This window comes from Megascapheus bottae, unplaced genomic scaffold (genome assembly GCF_031878675.1).
Source record: "Megascapheus bottae isolate mThoBot1 unplaced genomic scaffold, mThoBot2.hap1 HAP1_SCAFFOLD_76, whole genome shotgun sequence".
Taxonomy (NCBI): Eukaryota; Metazoa; Chordata; class Mammalia; order Rodentia; family Geomyidae; genus Megascapheus; species Megascapheus bottae.
The window spans coordinates 286,209-310,450 of record NW_028327824.1 but is presented as its reverse complement, the minus strand read 5'-3'; the positions used below and the strand labels follow the sequence as shown (position 1 = coordinate 310,450).

General features: G+C 39.8%; 1 long non-coding RNA gene and 2 pseudogenes across 1 annotated transcript; 2 read left to right on the top strand and 1 right to left on the bottom strand.

Moving 5' to 3' along the window:
* The first annotated feature begins 2,275 nt into the window (after nt 1-2,275).
* Nucleotides 2,276-9,485, top strand: LOC150039118 (uncharacterized). The gene is made up of 3 exons (XR_016534524.1): nt 2,276-2,333; nt 3,441-3,494; nt 9,457-9,485. It is a non-coding gene; the product is annotated as an uncharacterized LOC150039118 (long non-coding RNA).
* LOC150039119 (destrin pseudogene) lies at nt 4,822-5,289 on the bottom strand (annotated as a pseudogene).
* Nucleotides 9,486-16,223: 6,738 nt separating the features above from the next.
* On the top strand, nt 16,224-17,373 carry LOC150039117 (26S proteasome regulatory subunit 4 pseudogene; annotated as a pseudogene).
* The last annotated feature ends 6,869 nt before the right edge of the window (nt 17,374-24,242 follow it).

The following is a 24,242-nucleotide window of genomic DNA, read 5'->3' as shown; positions in this document are numbered from 1 at the left end:
CCCAAATTGTCACCATACCATGAGCAAAGGAGTAGCAAGGACAGGGCTCTGGGGTGAGATCTCAGTAGTGGCAGGAGTAGCAGGGACAAAAATGGTATAGATGAAGCTGTGTTGGCAGCATTTTTGTGTTGCATTCACAAGACCTTAGTTTCCTAACTTAGTGTTCTGGAAAAAAATGCATGATTAATTCCCACATTTTCCCAGTTAATTATTGTGTGTTTTTAATATGTCCACAGTGAGGATAGTGGCTTAAGAGCTGTTATAGTTCATTCCAATGAAGACATCAGGAGTTGGTGAGTTGATTTTTTTTGTCATGTAAGTGATAACTCGTTTTGCACAATGATATCTTCAGGGTACACAAGCACTGCTTATCAATATTGAATGTAATCATGATGTGTTTTGAAACTCAATAGAAATGATAGAACCTGTCCAAAGACACTTGCTCATGGTGTGCTATGAAGGCAACGACTAGCACCCAAAATTCTTAGATTATCACGGTGCCTGTCAGCTACTCCGAATGTGGCAAGGGACTTGGGAATCCTTTGCTGAAACCAAAAGTAGGCCTACCACCAGTAGCTAAGTGGTGATCCTTCTTTTTTTTGAATGCTTAAACCCTGAAAGGCCCACATTCATACTGAAGGGGAGCCTTATTCTAGACTGCTTTTCCTTATTCCTATCTGAAGAGCAGGAGCAGCAGCAGGGAATATTAGATGATAATTAGATGATATGTAAGTCTTGAGTTCTTCTGAAGTGAGTTGAACGTGGAGAAGACGTCATTATCTACTAGAGTAGGTAGATTTGTTGGGTTATGGTATACTTTTCTTTCTCCCTCTCTCTCACTTTTTATTTATTTTTTATTTTTTTGGTAATCCATTGGCTTGAACTGGGTGCTGTACCTAAGTTCTTCAGCTCAAGGCTATTAGTGCTCTTCCGCTTGTGCCACAGCGCCACCTTGGGTTTTCTGGTGGTAAATTGGACATAAGAGTCATGGATTTTCATGGCTGTATTGGCTTTGAACCATGGTGCTCAGATCTCAGCCCCTGAGAGATTTGTGGATCACTTTCTTTTCTAATACCATTGAAACGTTGGAGAAAGACTCAGTCATGACAATATGCTTCAAGTACATTGTTAACATTAGTAACATATTCCTCTAGAAAACATGACGTTTCCAACTTGTGAGTCTGTAATTGATTGGACCAAAGGAGCAGATCCGATGTGCAGAAAAGTAAAAGAAACAAAAATAGAGGCTACTGAGTCTGCACAGAACTGCATGTACAAGATCAAGATCATGCATGCATCCCTGATTGTTCAGAGCCCTGTCATTGTGAAATTAGTGTCTACAATGGCACTGTGTCTTGCTCTGCCACCATGCAAGACTTGTTCTTATCCAAGTCTGTTACACACTGAAAAGGCTCGACCTCGTGCCACACATAGTATTAGAGCAAGGTAGATATTTATAATGATGGCAATAAAAAGTTGGCACAAGGAGTGGAGAACCTGAAACTTAACTAGGAAGAAAGAGGAAATTTGGACTGAGAAAACAGAGGGCCATTAGGGAGAAAACACAAAAAGCTAAGAGCACTGCTTTCACTTAGTTGTGCGTCATGAACATAAAGATTTTGTTCTATCTAATTGTCTCACATTAAATTTTTCCTTTCCCCTAATACTCACACTTATTTGCATGGAAAAGTGGTTGATAAGTTTCAAAGTGATGGATTGACATGGGAATAGATGTTCAATAGAGGGACTACACAAAAGTTCCTTGCTCCAAGTCACTCTGATGATTTCCTCAGCATGTGAATGGAGGACACTGAAGTTTTCAGATCAGAAATGAGTCTGTAGCTACTTTTTCTCATCTAACTGTAGTTACTTGGAAAAACTGGAGGTTTTGATTAGATGTGAGGAAGGTCATGGATAGTCGACGAGCCTGCCTTCCCCTTAGTGATTTGAGGCCAAATTTCTTTGGTGGCTTGGTGAGTAATGTGGTTGTTTTCTCTTTTGGAGATGACCTTGCACCTGTCCTCCTTAATGACACACTGAACTAGAAACACACTCACTCCCAGAATGCCAGTCATGCTAACTGTCATTTTTGTGTCATCACGTGTATTTCTTCATGGTCTGAAACTGTAAGGTTGCATTTATTTCAAATCAACGTGAGAAGAGAACCAGTTATAGGGAAAACAGTGCATGAATGTAGGACCTGCATCAGAATTTGACCCAGAATTTGAACTCTTCCGTATTCATGTGATATGTGACCATAGGTGTTTTTGTTATTTTAGCACAACTGCACATGATCCTTGTCCAGCACCTGATGATGGCAATGTGACAGAAAGGTAAGATATAAACCAAGACAAGTGTAGAGGTGGAAGTTTATGTTCATATTATATATATATATATGTACAGACACATGTACTCATAAGTATGCACATACACATGGCTGGAGCTGAGCACTTGGACACAAAGGAACACCAACGCCATGAAAGGACTGGTGGCAGGCGTGATGCAGTGCATGGCAGAAAGTAAAGATCCTGTGTTGGAACACCAGTGCTGCTAGGAAAATGAAAGAAGCATACATCAGGAAGGGTCAGCCTGTCACACATGCCTCTCACATGGCTGTGTGGTGAGTGGAAGTTGGATGTGATCTCATTTAGAAGCCTGCTTGGGAAGGCACTTATCTCAAGTGTATCATTTTTATTCCAATTAAATGGTGACCGAATTCACTTATCTTCTGATTTTAGCTACTAATATGTTTGGTGTCATATGAAGTAGCAATATGACATGAGCAGTGAAAATCGATTGGTTCATATGTAATGAGTTTTTTGACTGAAAATTTATGCTAAAGAAAGAATCCTTTGTGGAGCAAAGTCAAGGATCACACATAAGCTCTTCTTTAACCAGTCCTAGGTCATCTTGTGAGCCTGTCTGCCTAATTCCACATTATGGTGAGATTTTTATGAATATGATGATACTTTTTCTTCCTATGGCATTTTGTCATCAGAGTCATGTAGTTTGGTTTCTCTTCAGATTGTATAAATCTTTCACTTTTTAATAAAGATACTTTTATAATACTATTTTCTGAGGTCCTCATTGCTAGCCTATAAAGTCCTATTGTAGTAAAAATAAGAAGTTCAACAATACATCTTTCGGCATTTTGCTGCTGTTGTTAATCCATGGTCTCAAGGTACTCTGAGCTCTCCTGGAATGATCTTTCTTCTCCTGTGTTCAGTGTGCATTGATTACAGGCATGCAGAACTATAACCAGGTTGAAATCTTCTGTCTTCACAGGCCTGATATGATCAATTAGAATCATTTTCTAGAACAGATGACATGGTAGATTACTACGTGTAAGTTTAGAAGATCAACTTGCTAGTTAAACATTAATTATAACTAACTTGACCCAAACTGACATGGTTTCTTTTGCATTCCTTTTTATTCTTTAGCAAAACTGAAGTAGAAACCAAAAGAGTACCTACAAGTGGATTACCAATTAAAATGTAAGATAGAAAGTACAGTGTGTGTGTGTGTGTGTGTGTGTGTGTGTGTGTGTGTGTGTGTGTGTGTGAAGAAGCCAACACGGAGATCACTGTATTGGCATCCAAGTGTCCATAGATTTTTTCAACACTGTTCTTAAAGTCTTCTCACAATTAAGATTTTTTTTAAGAATTATTCTTTATTTTTCAAAGAATTTTATTTTGAAAAGGTATACAGACTTGTTTATTTGCCTCATATTCAGAACAAAAAGAGCAAGGGCCCCACCCACTGATGCTGGCTGAGATGGAAGTGTAGCATTCCTGCCATTCTTACTGGCCCACAGCAATGGGAGAAAAGCCTGCTGTCAGGCGCAATAGCTCCTTAGTGTTCTGAGGCATGTAGTGGCATAGGCTTTCTCATGTTTTCTGGGGTTCTGTGTCTTCACACTTGGTTATTTTTAAATTAGCTGCACTGCTCCAGAAGCAATCAGAGGAACAATACTGGATCAAGTGTTGGGAGTCCTCATCCAATCCATCTGCTCATCTGATTCGGGTTCTACCAAACTATTTTATTGCTGTTCTTTTACTCTCAGAAACACATATGAGTCTGGATCTAGTTTGGTAACTGCCCTCTAGAGGTCCACCTTCTGTAAGTTGGGCATGTGCTTTAAGGTGACATTTTTAAGATAAATGTCCTTGTGAGCCATGTGCCCTTTGGTGAAGGGAAATTCCTCTGGCGAAAGGCTGCAAGATTCCCCTTCAGGATCCTGTCTTCTCTTTCTCTAGAATGTGAGGGAAAAACTTCTCTATCATTGTGAGTCAATACTGCAAGCAGCTGCTAAGGACATAACGGATTCTCTCCATCTCCATTTGACGTATACTAACCTTCAGATCTCCCTTTTTGGCTCTTTTGAGATTTTCTTCCATGTGATCCAGCTGTTCTGTGACGCATTCTACAATTTCACACTTGCTTTCCAGAAGTTCAGGAGCAAATTTTGCATCCTCCAGGCCAGCTCCAGCCTTTCCATGAGCTCTGCAAGAGTTAGGACCACCTCCTCACTGAGTCTTGCCCTATGAAATCCAGTTCCTCTGTCATCTTCTCTGAAACCGGGAACCTCACCTCCCGCCATCCAACTCCCGCACTCCTGCACCAAGATTTTGTTTTTCACTTTAGACTCTAGATATATTTATGGCTATTTTCCCCACATATTTATATATCTTAGTTTACTCTAGAAGATGACAAGACAGCTTCCCCCCAGTAAAACCCTGTCCTAGGTAAATTTGCTTTACTTAGGTAGCAAGAGGATAACATTAAACATGGAAGCTTTAATTTGTGGCACTGAATGATGGCCTAAACAGGGCACCCTTCAGAAGGTACAATTAATGACCCACCTAGCTTTTCAGCAATACAAGCATGTTGAGGTCTTCCAGCCCATTTGCTTGACATTCCTGCTTTATGCCTTGAAGCTTCTTTGTAATGGCATGGAGTTCACACAGATCATTTGACTTTTTTTGCTCCCACAAAAATATCAACTCTTCTAGAATTTGTGGTTTCAAAGCTTGCATCATACAAAGCATAGTGACAACCTGTTTCAAGAAGCACTCCCACAAAATGCTTGAAAGGATCAGTTATGGTAACACCAACATCTCCAGCCAAAATTACTTTGCCTTCTTCAACAATGATATAAGTTTTGTCTGCAATGAGACAAAAAAGGACAACCTTCTTCCTTTTCTTGCTTTCTTCTGGTGTGGAGAATTTTTAAACTTCCATGTCATAGAAAATGTGACACACTTCAGCAACTTGCACTCTAGAGGCCATCTTGGCTGGGGTGGTCACAGGGACTGGAAGGGCTGTTAAGGGAGACGGCCAGTGTCTAGACTTCAGAGCATTTTCCTCACTGAAGCGGGACAGACTATTCCTCTGTCTTTGATTTGAGATAGGATATGTGTAGCAAGTCATTTAAGTGTCTAGCATGGGCAAGTTCTTGGGTCCAATCCCCATTACAATGCAAGAGAAAGACAATTGGACAAAGGGAAGACATAAAGGATGAAGACACAGAAGAAAAAGAGTAGTCGGAGAAAATGGCAGGAAGAGGAGAAGAAGGGGGAGGAGGGAAGGGGGGAGTGATTTTCTTATTGAGGGAATCATCATTCCTACATTTGTCACTTAGATACTTCATGTGGACTCTCTCAGGGAGATTAAAGTTCTCTTAAGTTTTACAAAGCAGTAGTGATTTAATTATTTTATTTGGAGGTAATAGGATGTAGGAGGCTCCACTGTTTTCTGAAGACTCTTTAGCAGAAAACAATGAAACTAAAATCCTAGAAGTATTCATTATCCTGCCAGAGTGCTTCTGCTATGGTGCTTCTACCAAGTGAAGTGAGGGCCACAATTCTAATCGCAAGGATCAAGCTCCTGCCTCAGGACTATGGTTTCTGAATCCTATCTGAGACAGAAGCTTCAAGATGATGCTGAAGAATGGATGAGATGAAGGAATCAGCAAACTGGGTGGATTGAGGGCATTTACACCTCCAAACTGCAGCTGATTGAAAAGACAAATCAATGTTGTCACTGACATTTGATTTGATTGTGAATGCCACAGCTCAAGTCTTGAGTCATCTCACTTTACAGTTAATATATTTCATTCAAAAATTATCAAGTATCACTGGGTGCCATTGGCTGACCCCTGCAATCCTAGCTATTCAGGAGGCTGAGATTTGAGGACTGCAGTTCAAAGTCACCAAAGCACAAAACTCCAGGAGACTCTAATTAATCATCAGAAAACTGGAAGTGCAGCTATGGCTCCAGGAACATAGCACAAGCTTTGAGCTGAAGACTTCTGGGAGAGCAGCCAAGCCCTGAGTATAAGACTCTGGACCAACGCCCACCGCATTCTCCCTAAAAATCCAGTATCAAGCCAGGTGAAGGAGAAAGAAAGAAAGAAAAAAGACAGACAGAGAGAGACAGATAGAGACAGACAGAGAGACAGAGACAGAGAGCTGGGGAAAGGGAGGGAAGAAGGAAGGATGGAAGGAAGGGAGTGAAACTAAGGAAGAAAGGAAATAAAAGAAAAAAATAAACAACTGGTCTGAGTGGGTGGTCTACTATTAAATTGCCTATCTAGCACACAGGAAACCCTAGGTTTGATTCCTAGGTACTACATGCACATAGAAAAACTCAGAAGTGCTGATATAGTGGTAGGTTGTGGTAGAGGGATAGATTGCAACAGCTCAAGGACAGTGCCCACACCCTGAGTTCAAGACCCAGGACGAGAAGGACAAAATCAACTAAACAAAGCAAAACAGCCGAAAAACTCAAGGTTCAGTGTTTCATCTCTGTGAAGACATATCAAGACTTTATAGGGCTGTGAGAGAAGCTCCATCAGGAATGATGAAGGAACTTGTGAAGGCCTGGGGCACCCACCTAACATAGAGACAACACTACCTGAGAGGGAAGAGCACTTGTAGGATTCTTAGCTTCACTGAACTTTCTGAAGGCACCTCTGCTTCCTGCCTACCACTACCTCATGCTGTTCCAAATGCGATTGTCTTTATGTAGCCACCCCAAGAAGAGTCTTATATCTAAACAAATGATAAATTCCAGGAGACAGGAGACTCACCTAAGAATTCTCCATGTGTATGTTTTTATACATATACATATATATATATATATATAGGCACTGCTTTGCTGAAATTATGGAATCATGTATACTATGTACCTCATGAATAATATACACCTGGTACTTTTTACCTCAGTCAAGGTAGACGACACAGATTCTGGGCAATGGTGCCTCATGCCTGTAATGGTCAGTACTGTTGAGATCTCATGAAGACCATGGTTCAAAGACAGCATAGGCAGGAAATGTATGAGATTGTTATTTCCATTTAACTTGCAAAAAGCTGAAAGTATGGCTCAAGTGGTAGAGTACCAGAATTGATTGAGAAACCTAAGGAAGAGCAACCAATCCCTAAGATGAAGCCCTAGTAGTTCCAGCACAAAAATATCCCCAAAAGAAGTTCACCTCCTTAGCAAAGACAAGTACAGGTTGAAGTGAAAGGATGGAAAAAGGTATTCCCAGAATGGAGCTGAAAAGGAAGAAAATGAAAATGTATTTCTATGTAACAAAGAAAACTTGAAAATAATACAAGATGAAAGTGACTTCATGTGGCTAAAGATACTGCAATGATTAGCAACAAAAAGGCAGCTAAGCCTCAATGCACCCAATTTCACACAACAGACACCGCTGCACATAAAAGAGGAGATGGATGACAACCATGTTCGATCCTCTCCATAGAATCCACAACCGATTCAACCGATGACATATAGCCAATGGAAGCACATATCTGCCTAATATTCCACTCAACAGTCACAGAATAAGTATCATCCCAGCACTCCCCAAGCTTTCTCCAAAGGAAATAACATTTACAGCACAAAGGCAGAATTGTTCTTTTCCTTCTCTATTACAATGTAATTATACGAACGGTTTTCTTTGTAGAGTATAAAGGAAGTCTTAATAGATACACATAAGAAATGATTGGGGGAGCTCTGTTTAGTCTTTTGAAGAAATGCCATACTGCTTTCCATAGTGGTTGAAGGAATTTGCACTCCCACCAACAGTGGAGTAATGATCCCTCCTGTCCACATCCTCTCCAGCATCTGTTGTTATTAGATTTTTCAATCACGGCCATTCTAACTGGAGTGAAGTGAAACCTTAGAGTTGTTTTGATTTGCATTTCTTTTCTGGCCAGAGATGTCGAGCATTTCTTCATGTGTCCATAGGCCATTCATATTTCTTCTTCAGAGAAGACTCTTAAGTCTTTGGTTCATCTGTTTACTAGATGGTTGTTTATTTGGAGATTAGTTTTGAAGTGATTCATTTTTTTGAGCTGTTGATACATTTTAGATATGAGGCCTTTGTCTGTTGTATGGTTAGTGAAGATCTTCTCCCACTCTGTAGGTTGTCTAGTTAATTTTCTAGCTATGTCCTTTGCCATACAGAAGCTCTGCAGTTTAACGCAGTCCTACTTATCTAGACATAGAGCTCCCCTATGATCCAGCAATTCCACTACTTGGCATCTACCCAACCGTCCAGAAACAAGGACATACTAAAGCCACTAGCACAACGATGTTCATTGCAGCACTAGTTACCATAGCAAAGAATGGAACCAACCCAGATGCCCCTCAGTTGATGAGTGGATCAACAAGATGTGGTATTTATACACAATGGAATTCTATGCTGCTGTCAGGAAGAACAACATCACCCCATTTGGAACGAAATGGAAACACTTAGAAAAAATCATATTAAGTGAAGTAAGTCAGACTCAAAGGAACATAGGCTCTATGGTGTCCCTCATTTTCATAATCAGTAGAAACCTTAAGCTCCCCTAGCAGAGATATACAATAGAACAAAACCTAGATACATAAGTCCATGTCATATGACACTAAATGAAAGGACCTCCAGGATATAGAAACAAAAGCCATATAATGAGTGATTGTTGTCCTTAATGTACTGTTATCTCTCATCTCTTTTGCTGTCCCTTGGTTATCTCATATTGTTACAGTATTTCACCTTGTTATCTGATATATTGTATATACGTATATTTGGTTATTTGAAAACAGATAGGGAAGGGGGAAAACAAGATAATGTTCCGGGAGGAGGGAAGGGAAATGGGGACCAAGACATGAGAAAGGGTATCAATGTATGTGAAGTGATGCACCTTCAATCTGGTGAATATAATGTAACCCTTCTGTTAATTACAAAAAATATATGGGAAAAAAGAAATGATTGTATTACTGCATGCTATCATCCCATGATGGAACTCCAGTAGAAATAGACAGCTAGATAAACTACAGAATATATTGAAATACATAGAAGTAGAACAAAACATTTTTGAACGGTTGGTTGATGGTTATTGGAGAAATATGGGGGGATATGTAATCAAGTCTAGAAGATACCTGACAATGTGCTTTGTTTTCATCCTGTAGCGATATCTTGTCTGATACCACAACAAAACCTGATGAACTTAACAACAATGAAGGGTATGTTCTGAACATATATGCACCACTCACCTAGGTATACTTATAGATATTAACATGAATGTAGGTACAGACACACATGAAAGTATAGTCAAAGAAAGGAAAGTGATTTAGATTAGAGAACTTTCTTGGAAGTATTGATGACAATACGGGATTTTTGATATTTTTCTAAGATGCATTGGATGTAATATCTGCAGCTACCTTTCTAAAACCTTAGCTGTCTTAAGAATAAATATCAAGAATTCTTCTTATTCCTAATCTATTGTGGTGGCCAAAGACAATTCAGTGTTTTATGGAAGCCCCAGTAAGAAACTACTCTGCAGGTGCTCCACTATCTCCAGCTAGAGGATACAACACCAGCATTGATCCTCCTCCTCCTACACCACCACCACCTCCTCCTCCTCCTCCTCCTCCTCTTCCTCCTTCTTCTTCCTCTTTCTCTCTCTCTCTTTCCCTCCCTCCCTCCCTCCCCCCTCTCTCCCTCCCCCTCTCTCTCTCCCCCCTCCCTCCTTTCCTCCCTCTCCCCTCTCTCGCTCCCTCCCTCCCTCCCTCCCTCCCTCTCTCCCTCCCTCCCTCCCTCCCTCCCCCTCTCTCTCTCCCCCTCCCTTCTTCCCTTCCCCCTCTCTCTCTCCCTCCCTCCATCCCTCCCTCTCCTTCCCTCTCCCCTCCTCTCTCTCTCTCTCTCTCTCTCTCTCTCTCTCTCTCTCTCTCTCTCTCCCCCTCCCTCCCTCCCTCCCCCCTTCTCTCTCTCTCAGAATGAGAAAAGACTACTCCTTAGGGAAGTTTTAATTTGAAATATGTTTTCCTATAATGGCTCACCTCCAAGGTGTATTTCAAGCCTTAAACAAAATTCTGCCCAACTACGTGTCAGATGTCTATATCAAGAGATGATGATGGGGAGACACGAGAATCTTTTTGGGCCTGTGTTTATCCCGATGTATCTCATTTCATTGCTCTGGGAATTGGGTTGGCCAATATATAATGACGACTAGGTTTCCAGTTGTTCATGGAGAACTGACAGCTGAGGACAGGCCCCTCATATTGTATGTGCTTTATTTAGTGGATGAAAAGTCTTTTACCATCAAGTCAGGGTTAGAAATTTATGTGAAAGGTAAATATTACACTAAAGATTCAAAACTTGGTGTATGGTATATGTATGTTTGTTTCCTCATATATTCTGGATGTGAAGGTGAAAAACTCATGAAACATAAATGTAAATATTTTAGTTGTTTATTAAAAGCATTTCATTATAAAACTGGTGTAGAATATCCCTTTAAATTGATATTATACAGGACTTTGGTTTTGGTTAATCTTGTACAATGCATGTACTTTTGTTTGGATTTGCACCAAAGTTTTGGTTCCTAAGACCAACAGATTACTATTTTCCTAAAAAGGTAACAAAGCCATATCAAGAGAGACAAAATGTGACTGATTTTATTTTTATTCACATTTTACAGCAACCACATGAAGAAAATTGCAAATAAAATTCTACTGTCTCTATCATTCAGGTGCTTGTAGAATCACAAGCAATGAAGTATGTATATAAAATATAACATCAATATTTGAAGTGAAAAGAATCTAAGAAAGTCCAAACTGAGCAACAAGAGTTTCTACTGTTAAGATGTTGAAAAATAACCTGTGTGTGCCTTCATACTATAATCCAATTGATCTTGGAAAATTGTTTTAAGCTGGTCTTATAACTCAGAAAAAAATGGCATTTAAGCAAGTCACTGTAATGACATATGGCTATGTGTTTTTCTACTCATGAAAGTAAGTAAATATAAGTTGGGTGCTGGTGGCTCACATCTCTAATCCTTGCTGAAAGCTTAGGATTACCACTGGAAGCCAGCTTGGACAGGAAAGTTCTTGAGATTCTTATCTCAAATAAATGACCCAGAAAAAGCCAGAAGTGGCATTTTGGCTCAAGTGAGTTTGCTAGTCTTGAGCAAAAGCAGCTCAGGGACAGCACCTAGAGTACAAGGCTCAGGAATGGAAAAGGAAGAAGGAAAGACAGAAATACTGGAAGAATGAGAGTAGGGGTGTGAGGGAGAGGGAGAGGGAGATTGCGAGGGAGAGGCTGTGGGAGAGGGAGAGGGAGTGCAAGGAAGGAAGGAGGGAAGCAAGGAAGGAAGGAAAGTAGGAAAGAAGGAAGGAGGGAAAAGTATGGAGGGAGTGAGGAAAGAAGGAAAGCAAAAATAAAGGAAAGAATAACAACGAAGTGTTAAAGTTTTGGAAGTATAGCTTGTATTCTAATAACTCCCTTATTTATGTGATTCCTCCATTCTGGAAACATGTTCCTTAGGGTTCCACTCTACATATGAGAATAATATTATACTGTGCCTTAGAGTACATAAAAATTAATAGTATTTTCATTTGAGTTTCAGTTTTAAAGACTTTGAAATCTTCTCAATTCATCGTCATAACGACATAAATGATACAATCAACCAATGGGTAGTTCGTTTAAAATATGTGACAGAAAGGCTTCAAAGCACTTAGAGTTCAATTCCATAAATATGTATGGAATTGAATTCTTTTTCATGTGTCCATAGCTGCACAAGGAGTACCCCCAAATAAATAATCATATACATGTTAAAATCCTCAATAAAAATCTTAGGATCCAAGTGGGCATTAGTCATTTTAGGGCCTCATGCTTCCTGGACAGGCATTTTACTGACTGAACTAGACTTCTAGCCCTTCCTACTTTCTTATTTCTGAGATAAGGTTTGGCTTTTTGCTCTGACTGACCTGGACTTCAGTAGGAAGATTGAAGTTGCCTTATTGACCTGGCTGGGACAAGAGGCTCACATCATCACGCCTAGCTTATCTTGTTGAAGTGGGTTTGTGCAATTTCTTTGCTGGGGCTGGCCTTGACCTGGTATCCTCCTCAGTCTCATGAATAGCTAATATCATAGCTATGAACCACCGCACACAGGCAGGTAGTCCTTCAAGCGCTTAGGTCAGTTATGCCTTCACTGAGCTTTAACTATTACAGTCTGACAAAGATTCAGATTGATGACTTTTAATGTGCTAAAAGAAACTGATAGATTCATCTTCAGAATTTATCAATATTTAAAGAGTTTATACTGACAGACTAGTCATTTCATTTCCATTTTGTTCTAGCTTGCAGTTATTGTGTGGTTTCTACATACCCTCCAGTATACTGTTTAGGAGGGAATGTTGTTCACTATTCAGTGCTTCTATTGCATAAAAAACTGAACAATGTTTTTAGATAGGAATGCACTAATTCTTCATACCACTGGCCACGATAATCTTAAATAATGTCTTTTTAGCATCTGACATATAGTTTTAGTAATTGTTGAAATGTGGTGCCAAACTCTCATTGTCTTTATTTATTTTAGGATTTTGGCAATACTACTGATTTTTGTCGATCATGGTCTAATGGTAACAGATATTATAGTTACGACCAGCAAACTACATATTCCATTAGAGTACAGAACAATTTCCCTTATGATTGCTATATTTTTCTTTTTGGATGTTGTTCTACAGGTATTTGTGACAGGGTAAGTTTTATTCTCTCTGAAGCCTAAATCTGAAGAACCCTACTGAGACTGGCTCCTCCACCAAGTAGCTCAGGCTCACTATTTCCCTTAACTGTGTGCTTGAAACTCCCATTTATCTCCTTGATTTACATAAAATAACATTTATTTGCCAGTCCTGGTGCTTGAACTCAGGGCCTGAGCGTTGTCCTTGGACATTTCTCAAGGCTGAAGAACTAGCACTTGAGCCACAGTACCACTCCCAGTGTTTTTCTATATATGTGGTGCCAAGGAATTGCACCAGGGTCTTGGTGCATGATAGCAAACATTCTACTAGGACAAACTCCCAGCCAATTTTTTTTCAGGATACTATATTAATTAGAAGATCAATCCAAACAAATGTGTGCCTCTTGAAAAGCATTCTTGAAGCCAAGGCCCAAACCCAGATTTTCATTGAGTAGCTTTAATTAGTTTTATATTGCTTGAGACACTCTCATGGAGTAGTTGAGAAAAGTCTTTGAACAGATAAAGCTTAAAGGGATTTACCAAAAGGGACCAGGTAATTAATATGTCAATGTGTATGTTAAGAAGGAGAAGTATGAGTGCCAGGAGTCTGTCTTAATGGTGGAATGCCTACCAAGCATGCAGAAAGACCCAAGTTCAATTCCTCGGTTCCACATATAGAAAAAGCCAGATGTGGTGCTGTGGCACAAGTAGTAAAGCTCTAACCTTGAGAAAGTCCAAGGACAGTGTTCAGGCCCTGAGTTGAAGCACCAGGACTTGAGAAGAACAAAAAAGAAGAATCTGGGCCCAGTGTCTCATGCCTGTAATCCTAGCTACTCAGGAAACTGCGATCTGTGAATCACAGTTCCAAGCCAGCCCAGGTGCTAAAGTCTGTGAGATTCCTATCTCCAGTTAACTACTAGAAAACCCGAAGTGTTTCTCTGGCTCAAGTGTTGCATGGTATCTTTGAGCTAAATAGCTCAGGGACAGGACCCAGTCCCAGAGTTCAAGCCCCATGACTGTTAAAAAATAGAAGGAGAAGTATATACTTGAGGTCTATAGATCAATACTTTGATTCTGACTGGAATTTCAAGTAATGTTTGATAGTATGTGAAATACTAGATACTGCACTCTAAATAGTCCTGAGTTCATTGAAAGGAAAAGTTTCAATGAAAGCATCTGCAGGTGATGTGGAGATTGCTTATATCATTAGTTTGATGTAGCAAGAAAGAAATAGATTGCTTCCCTCTCCTGCTTGCTGGTTTTCTGAAAAGTAGGATGGGTGAGGCAAGCCTTGGGGATGGGCTGCTGGGCCAGTCAGGTACTGGGTTTCCTAGCCTCCCTTTCTCCAAGACATTTCAGAAGGCAGTGTATGTTCTTTCCTGAGGACTTGTTCTCCTTCTTCTTTTGAGCTAAGCAGAGTTATTCACTGCCAGGTTAGTCTGATCCTGACAGACTGCCTCAGAGTGTGAAGATGCTTTTCCTGGAGGACTAGTGCTCACCTCTGCAGGAGTCAGTGGTGGAAAGGAGTCTGGTAGAAGGATGTCTGTCTTTGTCCTTTTAAGGACACAGCAGCCCCTTGGGATTCCATTGTGGGTGCAAGGACAGATTATGAGTTCAGAAGCGCAGTTCCTACCCATCTCATATGATACTCACATATTGATCTGGGGATAGTATGATGTACTGAAATTGTTGCTCAACAGAACTGTACACTTGCTCTTGTCTTCTTCCAACTCCGTTGGAGAAGGCAGTTCATGCCTCTTGTCCAATGGCTGGGGTATATGGCTTATTCATTAAGCTTTGATTGTCATCAGGTATGCAAGTATGTAATAATACAAATTTAGTACTTGAATACCTTCCACCAGTATCATGTTTTCTCTTTCCCAAATCCAGTCCATCCATTTCATAGAATCTATTACAATAACAATTTTAATGAAGTTGAGTCAAGTACTTTTTGCTCTAAAGATTTTCCTCTATCCTCTTAAAGAAGATAACCATTTTTTTATTTTCTCTTACAGGAAAAAGCATTATTTTTCAGATTTCCTCAATATTACAGATGCTGCCATCACTATCATTATTTTATTTATGGACATCACATACATATTCTTTAATGCTACATTTTTTAAAGATATCCAAATGTAGGAAACCCATGACTTAACTGTCACACTTTTCTTTCATTTGTTCCTTAATTTGTACTTATTCTTGTCTTAAATTGTGTATATTGAACTGATTTCTGTTTAAGTTCTGAACCTGATACATTTTTTGAAAATAAAATATTAGGGATGATGACATGGATTGAGTGGTAGAGGCCTACTTACCAAGTGTAAGAACCTGATTTCAAGTGACTGTAACACAAAAATGGAAGAACAAATGAAGGAAAAATGATACATTTTCATACCCTTGAGATCTAAAAAAAGACAGCATTTAAGGCAGTTAAAGGTGTCTTCACTAAAGTACTTCCATTGGATATAGGAACTGGAACATCATTTTGAAATCCCCCCTTGATGATCTACTAATCTGCTTTTCCTAATATTGCAAGTGTATTGACTTGAACATGTATGAAGTTTCAGTGGCTCTAGTTATACTTCTCTAAAAAATAGCCGATGGAAACCAGGAAATCCCGTATATGGCAACCCAGATAATGGATTTTTGCAATGGCAGTTTGGTAAAATGAAGAATGTTAAGGCAAAGTTAAAGCAGTAAGGGATTCCTAAGTAATATATGTATGGGTGTGGCTGTCTGTCTGTATCTGTGTCTGTGTCTGCCTCTGTCTCTATCTCCCTTTTCCTAAATGAGATAGAAAAATACCAATGTACACTGGAGGGCTAATGTTAGGAGGCTTTTAGCTATATTCATTAGAAATCAATGAAATAGATTGTTTCTTACCAAAGTTTCTGAGAGGTCCAGTGTGATCCCCAAGTAAATATTGCTTTCGCTAGGGTTTGGATCAGGAAAATAACCTCAATCCATATGGTCCTTCAATGGGCAACCTCAACACCACTTGAGACCTTGCTAGCAAGACAACACTTGAGGTAACAGCTACAGTAGCTGAATCAAGATGGATCAGAGTCAGAGTCGTGGTCATGGCCAGAGGTAGCATGAATGATGATAAGGACAAGAAAAGGAAATATGAAGTACCAACTAGAGTGGAGAAATAGAAGAAGAAAACGAAGTGACCAGATGCTGCCAGCAAACTGCCACTGGTGACACCTTACACTCAGTGTCGCTTGAAATAACTGAAGTTAGAGATAATTAAAGATTATCTTCTCATGGAAGAAGAATTTCTTAGAAATCAGGAACAAATGAAGCTATTAGAAGCAAAGCAAGAGGAGGAAAGATGGAAGGTGGATGACCTGGGGGGGGGGACCCTGATGTCGGTAGGCACCTTGGAAGAGGATCACTGATGACATTTGTGCCATGGTGTCCACATCTGTGGGCTCTGAGCACTGTGTCATCATCCTTTCCATCCTGGACAAGAACCTGCTGGAACCAGGCTGCTCAGTCATGCTCAACCACAAAGTGCATGCGGTGATAGAGATGCTAATGGATGACACGGTCCCCCTGGTCACAGTGATGAAGGTGGAGAGGCTCCCCAGAAGACATATGCAGATATGGGTGGCTTAGACAACCAAATCCAGTATATTAAGGAATCTGAGGAATTGCCGCTCACTCATCCTGAATATTATGAAGAGATTGGTATAAAACACCCATCATTCTCTATAGGCCACCTGGCACAGGTAAAACTGTTGGCTAAAGCAGTAGGAAATGAAACATTGGCCACTTTCTTGAGAGTGGTGGGCTCACAACTTATTCAAAAGCACCTAGGCAATGGGCCCCTACTTGTATGGGAATTGTTTCGAGTTGCGGAAGAACACGAACCATCCATTGTGTTTATTGATTAAATTGATGTCATTGGCACCAGAATGTAAGATTTGGACTCTGGAGGTGAGAGAGAAGTTCAGAGAACCATGTTGGTGCTGTTAAGCCACTTGAATCGTTTTGATTCAAGGGGGGATGTGAAAGTGATCATGGCCCCAAACCAGATAGAAACTTTGGATCCAGCACTGATGAGACCAGGCTTCATTGACAGAAAGTTTGAGTTCCCCCTGCCAGATGAGAAAAAAAATAAGCTCACCTTCCACATTCATAAAAGCATGACTGTCCTGGCAGACAACCTGACTCTAGATGACTTGATCAGGGCAAAGATGATCTCTCTGGGGCCAACAATAAGGCAATCTGTACGGAAGCCGGGCTGATGGCCTTGAGGGAACACAGAATTAAAGTAACAAATGTAGACTTCAAAAAATCTAAAGAAAACCTTGTTTATTAAAAACAAGAATGCACACCTGAGGGGCTCTATCTCTAGGAACCACAACTGCCTCAGGAAAGTGATGGGAGTTTTCCTGGCTCTCCACTGGGAAGCCATTAGTGCCTGCCCAGTGGAAACCATGGGTCAGATGATTTTTCTAAAAATTCCCCTTTGTCTTAGGAAATGTGGATGTAGGTCTCACATCTGGCAATCTCTGTTGTTTATGCTGTGCAGCACTCTGCTTCCCAATAAAGTACGTTTTACAGAAAGAAAGATAGAAAGAAACAAAGGAAGAAAGAAAGGAGGAAGGAAAGAAGGAAGGAAGGACGGAAGGAAGGAAGAAGGAAGGAAGGACGGATGGACAGAAAGGAAGAAAGGAAGGAAGAAAAGAAGAAAGAGAACAAAAGAAAGAAAGAAAGAAAGAAAGAAAGAGAGAGAGAAAGAGAGAGAGAAAGAAGAAAGAAAGAAAGAAAAAAGAAAGAAAGAAAGAAGGAAAGAAAGAAAGAAAGAAGGAAAGAGAGAAAGAAAAGATGAAAGAAAGAACACATCAGCCTCGACCCTAGACCACTGAATTGGAAACTCTGGGATCTGTGAACCATGGTTGAAGCAGTTCTGCCAAATGAATCTTGTTGGACATGACCACACCTTTGTGTTTCTGAATGGAGGAGAAACACCAGCCAGTATGGTTGGGAAGTATTGCAACCTGTTCCCTGCCTGATATGCATGTACTAGCTGTAGGAACCTCTGTTACTAAAAGGAACAACACCAATGTACAAACAATCAAAGTTCATTTGGGGGGAAGATGAAAACTAAAATAGTCTATAAATCTGAATGAACTCGTTACTGTTTGTCCAGACAGTAATTTCTCAATCTTAGCATTACTGATATTTTGAGAAGATAGTTATTACTTGGGTAGGGAAGAGAGGACAAAAACATCCTATCATTCTTCCTAGATTCATATTTATTGTAGGGTGTTTAGTAGCAGTCCTAGATGTGATTAGCACCTGCATCCATTTGGTTGTGACCACCAAGTATGTCCATATGTTACCGAGTGTCCTCTGGGATGAGGGGTATAGCTGACTGTTAGAGCACTAGAGCAGAACGTGGAGGCCATGGGGGTGGTGCAGAGCGATGTAACATATGTACACAGATTTAAACGTATGTATTGATGAACTCTTCTCTTTCTGAACTAAAAGTATGTATCTATCAATTTTTACAATGATTGTATTCTTTCGGCTTCTGAGGCTGATAACACTTATGAGGATCTTTCACCTTGCAACTCAGAAAAGACATCTAGAAAAATTAATCAGAAGACTGGTAAGTGGGCAGGACATGTTTGCTTCCCATCCTGGTAAAAGTTTTAGGTAGCAATATCAAATTCTTTGTGGTTGACTTCTGTTTTACAGCTTCATCATTTTTGTTCCTCCCAGGTGTCTGGCAATAAGAGACGATATGCCAAGGATGGATTTGACCTAGATTTAACTTACATCACTGGTTTGTGAAACTTAACTGTTGATTGACTTCTCTTAATTATAGTACTGTTTTTTGAAACTTGTCATGTGATTGACTTATGTTTAATCCACATTTTCCTTTGAAGTAAGAATATTCCCTTTGATTTTCCCAAACTACAATGTTTTTTATCTAAGGCACATTGGTTTATGCTTTTTGTTTTTGATTTGTTACTACGTTGGCTTCTTTGGTGGTTCTGGGAAAAGAACTCAGTCTCTTGCTTGCTTGGGAGGATCTCTTACTTCTGCCACACCACTAGCACTTTTTATGTAATTGTTATTTTCAAGGTAGGCTCTTGCTTTCTGTCCCAGCTTTTCTGAGCTACATTTCTTCTACTTGTATGCCATTGTACCAAGCCATTTATTGAGATGAAGTCTTTCCATGTTCCTCAGATCTTTGCCTCCTGAATAGCTGATTTCCAAGATTGAGCCAAAAATGCCTAGCTTTTTTGCTTTCTCTCTCTTCTTTTTTGTTTCTCTTCTTTCTTCCTTTCTCTGTCTCGCTTACCTTCTCTTCTTTCTTCTTTCCGTCCTTCCTTTCCATACTCTCAAAGTATTTTTCTCAATGATTTCATAGGCTACTGTGTTATGGTAATAGATTGGTAGATTACATCTGGGCACAGGTAATCTCATTCATTTCAAACCAAGACTCCCTGGTGGTTAGACAGTAAATACGGTGCAATTTCAAGTGGCTCCATTAAAATTTCACTTATTATTTATTCAGTTTTGTTAGCTATCTAAGCATCCAAGAGAAAGAGACCTTAATCTTCTAAAATCCCAGAGAACAAGTTCATTATCCATGAGGTCAGGTTTGCTAAGGGAAGACGGCTTCAAACACTAAGTTCCTGTTGGGCCTAAGGATATTATGATATTGCATAGCTTATTTATTTACATTTATATTGTATTGTCAGTCCTGGGGCTTGAACTCAGAACTTGATAACTGTCCTTGAGCTTCTTTTGCTCAAGGCTAGCACTTTACCAGTAGAGCCACACTGCCACTTCTGGTGTTTTCTGTTTATGTTGTCCTGAGGAATCCAACTCAGAGTGTTTTTGCATGCAAGTCAAACGCTCTGCCACAAAATCACCTCCGTAGACCTCTATTGCTTCATCTTAATGCATCATCTTGGTTATGTCACTATCATATCAACTCTTCTTGTACTCTGAGAAAAGAACCTGGATAGATGTACAAATAATTTTTGTTATTATTGTTGTTCCCATCTGTACTGACTTTCCTAATAGGGATTCTTTTGCTTTCCAGACCGTCTTGTCGCCATGTCATTTCCATCCTCTACGTTCTATAGGAATCCAATGCAGGTAAGCATATTTGTGCAGCACAGAATGAACTCTATAGACTCAAGAGCTTAGTGTTGACCCAGGCAAAGCAGTGTTCTACCATTTTATTCTTTCTGGTGAAAAATCATAAAAGCATGGTATCAACTTGCTTTTGTTTATGCAAAGCCCTGGAGGTCCTACTGATTAGTAAGAGCACCCATTTATTTATCTCAAGATAAAGTGGTTTGAACATTTGGATGGGGCTTAATGGAGTGGTTCCAATGATTAGGTACAGGATTGGCTACTTCACTGGGCTGATCTGGGCATCTCTGATCAGTTGCCGCTCCTCTGAGGACTAGCTAATCTGAATTGGCTTTTCTGATTGCCTCTCTGTTATTATGTCTCTTCTCCCAGGCAGCTAGATCTTGGGGACCATTGAGATGGCCTTAGGAACAGCAAGCAAATGAATGTAATTACATTAAGACTAAGTCTTCAAGTGAGTGTGAGTGGCCTTGAATTCATTAGCTAAGACAAAAATGAATTACAAAAGCAGTCTGGATTCAAGGATCAGAAAATAGGCTCCATCACAGGAGGAGAGGAATTGTGTCCCCATATGTAGTCTTTCAGAGAGAAGAAAGCCATGTCTAAAAATATATGTGTTCTTTCACATAGATTCCCTGATAATTAAATAAGGGAAATCCCGCTTTTGGCTCTGTAAGTGACTAACTTAATTTTAAGCCCCTTGAAGCTCCTTACTAAGAAAGTACATAAAATTTTGGGTTAGGGATATATGTACGTATGTATTCACATACAGTGAATTCCTGTAGTAATTCCTACTGTTTTTCCTTAATGAAATATAATTGGAGATCTGTGTATGGGTTCATATATAATGTATTTACATTCAGTGGTCAATGACAGGAAATGCTCTGATGGGTGATCACTCAGTGTGTGAACATCAATGAATGTACTTGAAGTAAGTTCCTGGAATTCTCAGCAGCTTTATCCCATAAGAGTACTGTTGTGTAAGCTGGGCATCAGTTATCCAAACTCTTATGAGACAAGCGAGCAAGTCCTAGTAGGAGATTGCTTTCCTAGTATGCATGAAGCCCTGGGTTCCATTCCTTGGTATCACATTCACAGAAAAAGCCAGAAGTGGTGCTGTAGCACAAGTGGTAGAGCCCTAGCCTTGAGAAAATCCAAGGAAAGTACCTGGCACTGAATTCAAGCCCCAGGATTGGTAAAAAAAATAGTGTAAGAGAAAATGTAGAACCTCACTCATCATCAGAAAAATGCAGGTGGAAACCACAATGTGATAGCACTGCAACATTCCACAAGCATGACAATTATTGAATAGTTAAGAGGTAACACATGCTAGTAAACTGTGGAGAAAGATGGCCCATGGCAAGCTATTGATGGGGATATCAATTAGCATAGACATTCAAGAAAACAGTGTGAAGATTCTCAAACAAATCACACTTCAATGATCCTGGGATCCAATCATACCTCGAGTGGGTGTTGATGTGACTTAAAGAGATCATTATGTGGCAGAGACATATGTACCCCTGGTTAAAAGCTCACTGCTCAGCAGTGAATAGCCAAGGGATGAAATCCACCTCTTAAGTTTCCATTCCAAGGTGAATGCTGTGGCACCTCTACATGATAGTGCATTGTTTACTCCTGCAAACAACTGTCTTTGTCAATAACACAAAAGGAGAAGTTATATGTTAATCAAATAAGCCAAATGTCAAGTATGGAATATGTGAAATAAAAAAGCATTGATCTCAATGAAGATGAGCCTAAACTAGTGAATATCAGAAACTTGGGTGAGTCAGAAGGAGGAAGGTTTGGACAAAGGTTGATCAATGAGCAAGAGATTATAATGACATAAGAGGTAACTTTTCGCTGAGCTGTTGCACAGTAGATTGATTACACACAACAGCATTGTGTTATATATTATTAAAGAAGAAAGGATTTTAAAGTTTCACTATGATGTTATCTAATGCTTGACATAATAGTTGTATTTAACCTGATTTATGTACATGTATGTATGTGTTTTTGTATGTGTATACGCATATACATGTGTGTGTCTCAAAATCTCATGTGATATTTAGTAATATGCATGATATTTATTCTTCCGTATGTATCAATAAAGAACAATAGGGTACCACATACCTAGAAAAAAGCCGGAAGTGGTGCTGAGGCTGAAGTGGTAGAGCTCTAGCCTTGAGAAAGTCCTAGGACAGTGCTTAGGTCCTGAGCTCAATCCCAGGACTGGCAAAAAACAACAACAACCAAAAAAACAATTGGTGTTTAACTGAAAAACTATCATTATGTAATGCATGCTTATATAAATAAACCTTTACTGATGCAGACTCCACATTGCCCTCATCTTACATTTGTCTATTAACGCAATTATGTATGAGGGCATGCAATGAACACCACTATCAAATTGTTGACAATGTTCTGGCATTTATAATCACTTTTCAAACACTGAAAGTGTTCTTTTGATTTTTGATTGCCATAGATCAGTTTTAATGTTTCTTGAGTTTCTCTTAGTAGAAACATATGGTAGCTCTTTTGTAACTGAGTTTCTACCAGCAAAAGAAATTCTAGTTTTGTGCCCTGGTTGTTCTTTTAAAAATAGGATTAATATTTATGGATCTATGGAAAATGCACGCACAGAAAGTATAGTGTTATATACTGCTCCAAAGTGTCATGAAATGCATTATATTCTGCAAATCCATTTGGTAGAAAGGAAAACATGCAACTATGACAAAATAAAGCTGGAGGAAGAGATGTAAGTGGCAGCTGGAAGTTTTTGAGTGGGCATTTTATAGCTCATATGACTTTAAATATTTGAGTTTGAAAACAGTGAGGGTAAACATTGTACTTTGTGTTGATCTGTACATCATAAACATAACACTGAACAAACTTAATTCCTGAGGAGGCTAAGCAGGTCATATGCTCCTGCTTGTCCTTCAAAGGGAAGAAGGTTTCAGCATTGTATTTTGCACAACACTGAATATAGAAAGAAAAGGGTCAGAATGCAGATGCGTGGGACACAGCCACAATTACTGGAGAAACAAACACAGTGAGGAAGCATCAACAAGTCTGGCCACTTCTGATGCAGTCAGGCCATGTCCCTTTGCCTCTAAGTCAAGTAAAAGCTACTTTTGCTGGAAAATACAATGTGTTCTTGATCTTAGCCATGCTCTCTTGCAGTCACTTCATAGATATCTAGGGATCCAGGAAGAACAGGATTTATAAAACTGCAAAAGGCAGACTGCTTTCCAAACACAATGCCTTTTCTCATCATCTTGAAGAGAAAAATCCAGAACTATAAACACTGGCCAGGCCTCCAGAGACCAAGGCTAAGGGCAGGTCATTCAGACTGAGACTTGGACAGATTTAACATGCCTACCTTAATGCCTCCAGCACCTTCCTGTTTAATATGAGGGTCTATCTGGAGATAGACAAGAATTAGAAGGCATGAATGCTTGGCTGCATTCTCGCCTTGGGCTTTTAAGATACTCTTCCCTGTTACCTAGTGACATTGAGAATTGTTTCATAAATCTGTTGGCCACTTTAAGGTTTCGTTTTCAGAAATGTCTTTCCAAGTACTGTGTCCTACCACACTGCCTTTTGATTCTTGGGAGTGTGGGGTGATTTTGTATTGTTTCTTGGCATTAATATGGTCGAAACCCAAGGCCTCACACGTCCTGGGGCCTTTTACTACTGGAGCCACTTACATTCCTCATACCTGTTTGCTTTAGTCATTATTCACATTGGTTCTCACTTTTCATCCTGAATACAGAAAGGACTAGACTGTGACCCTCGTTAACTTTTTCACACTTGGGTTCGTGGATACATACTGTGATGCTCTACTTTTTACTTGAGAAGAATTCTTGTATAGATTTGGGCTTGTCTTGAATGACAAACCTCCCCATTGTCTATATCTGAATAGCTAGTAATGCAGCCACTACGGCTGGCTGGCTTTGTGTTTTGTGAGCATTTGTTTGGTTTTGATTGAGTCAGGATTTCCCTATATAGTCTCCAGCTTGTTATCTTCCTGCCCTTGCCTCTGTGTGCTGAATGGCAGAAATGGCCACCATACCTCCCTCTTTGTCCTGCTTTAGGAAAGGTTAA